Source organism: Lutjanus erythropterus, chromosome 23 (assembly GCF_056507025.1).
Source record: "Lutjanus erythropterus isolate fLutEry1 chromosome 23, fLutEry1.hap2, whole genome shotgun sequence".
NCBI lineage: Eukaryota > Metazoa > Chordata > Actinopteri > Lutjaniformes > Lutjanidae > Lutjanus > Lutjanus erythropterus.
The window spans coordinates 9,067,943-9,070,646 of NC_139339.1; positions in this window are offsets into that span (position 1 = coordinate 9,067,943).

Here is a 2,704-nt window from a genome sequence, read left to right on the forward strand (position 1 = left end):
ACTGCTTTGTAATTCCCTGAACACTCATTCAGGTCAGATCAGGGCAGTCTGGGGTCAACAAGATGGCATTACAATTGATTGACCCTTAGAGGTCAAGAAACGTTGATCTGGTGACTTTGTGGTGAAGTAGTTTGAATATTTTACCAGTCTACTTGATAACAGCTTGTGTTCTTCTTCTTCTGCCTTAATATATTTAATTTTATGTGAAATACTGACAATAGCTGTCTCATGTTTGTTGTGTTTACTCCAAGTATTTTTCCTCTTTGTTTCCAAGGCTTATTAAGAATCCTGCTGAAGAAGTTCATAATTCAGTTTCTGTTGCCTCAAGCTCTTCAATCAGAGCAAAACTGTGCAGTCATTCCTTCAATCAGTTTTTTCCGCTCGTATGAGTCCTGGACCTCTCTTTAAATTTGCTCTTTTATCATCATTACTGTGCACAAGAGTATCACATCTTACTTGTCACCATGGGATTCCATTTTCCCAATCGTTCTGTCTGCACTCTCTCATAAATTGTCATCCTTCCTGGAAAAGAGATGTGATCCTCTTGGGAAAGAACAAATAGTGCACTCCCCTGTAACTGTCCTCCACAACAGAAGACCCTCTCAGGGTCCTCTCATGGCACTGCAGCAGTCAGTGACGTGGTTTGGTGACATCTTGTGAAATTAATCTTATACTCTAAAATTTACAGCTTGATTATTAATCTTATATAAAGTTTCCACTTTGTGTGGAACCTTCTTCAGCTTTCTTCTTTCCTGTTTCCTGCACTCAGATATTCTACATGCTAAGCTCGTCTAAGCTGAAAACTAAAGCAAATTTTGAAAATGGTTAAAAGATGTTTCTGGATGACCTATAAAAGCAGTATAGTCACATCTAAAGTAAGCTAATGTTTACAAAGCACACGCTAATAATAGCTAATGATTAGCTAGCTAGCTAGCCATGTGCTACAGACAGAAATAGGTACGTTTTTGCTAACATTAGCTAACGTAAGATGTGATTATATTTCTTTTTTAATCATCTCCAGTTTGGTTTGCTTTTAAACAGACGTTCTTCGCACATAGCTCAAGAAACACATTTGCTTTATAATCCTTGTGTGGCTTATCAAGAAACACTCTGTCATCTGGTTTTTGTATCATAGAGTAATTCCACCTGTATTTGCCCTCATTCTCAGTCTTCTCAGTGTTTTATCTGATCAACATGATATGTGTTTCAGCAGCTCCAGTTTGATTTCAGACTGACAGACAGACAAAACAGTTCTTGTCAGTCCCTTCAGCCTTGATGTGCTAAAATGTGTGGTTCTCCATTCAGTTCTGATAAATAAACAAAATCCCCCTTTTCTGCCTAGTTGCACTGATAGGTGAAAAAAATTTCCTAAAGCAATCCAAGTTCAAACCTCAAAACTTGCCACTAAAATCCTCCTCTGCATCTGAAAAGGGCTGTAATAGGACCTTGAAGATTTCACTCAAGTGCTTTGGTTTAAGAGGTAAAGGACCTATAATATCTCGGGGGATTAGGATGCAAAACTGGCAAGGTTTCCTTGGCACCCTCTTAAAGCCCCCTCATTCAAATCCACAGCTTCAATGAAAACACAAGATCATTTCTACTTGAGCAGGATTTGGATGGTCTCCACCACTGCAGTGTAATTCTGGAAGGTTTGAATTACCGTCAGGCCCCATCTACCTGAAAGTTAGCACGCAGAAGATTTAGAGTCAGGGTGTAAATTTGGAGGAACAGTTTGATAGAGTTTCCTCAGGCTGATTTATGAACCATATGATACTTAACCTTTTGATGATGCTCTTTTTAACAAATCTGTGTTTGTCGTCACCTTAATAGATGCCAAGACAATTAATCAAAGGTGTTGATTTGTAAATGTTCATAAAAGCGTCCATTTTGTTTTAGGGACTGTATGAAAATTATTGGGTGGTTTAGCTTATTTCTTTTTTTTTGTTTTGCTTTGCTTTTTAAAGGCCTTCTGAGAATGGTTAATAGTTTTTTTTTTGGACTCTCTTCTCACCACAACTTGTCAAAATAAAGCAGCACTGACTTGGCTCAAGCCATTTTATCTCAAAGTAAAAGAGATATGATGTTATGATGTACCCCAATTTATTCCATAATATCTTAATGGAACAATATTTTTTTGTATATAACCACTGATTCTCTATCAAAATTTAGTTGGCAATTGACCCTTCCTAAGTCCTGCCCCTTTTTGGTCTCATAGACCCACTATACTACATGACACACCCACTTTACTTTTCTACCTGACACATCCCCCTAAAATGTTTTCTTAACCCTACACACGTAGTTTTGGTGCCTACACTTGCTAATGCTTGATATAGATTAGCTTGCTATTTAGCTAGCTAACAAGTTATAATGATTAATGATTAGCTAACTAGTCAGCTTGTTTTTGCTAATATAAGCTAACTTATGATGTGACTACATGTCACTTTTACAGGTCCCCCAACAATTTTCTTACCTTGCGAGGCAGCTGGATTGGTGAGATTACAAGATCACACAAGAATCCATCTTGCTAGGCTCCAAACTATGTGTTTGTGTCGATACCAGAGGTGGTGTGAGCCAGTCAGCGTCCTCAGAGGGACTCCTGGCTACGGTCATGGTTTTAGGTGCACCGATAGCAAGAAGCATTCATGGAAATGACTTGTTGTGAACAAACAGTGGTGGCTCCTTAAAAGGTTCATGTATACTACAT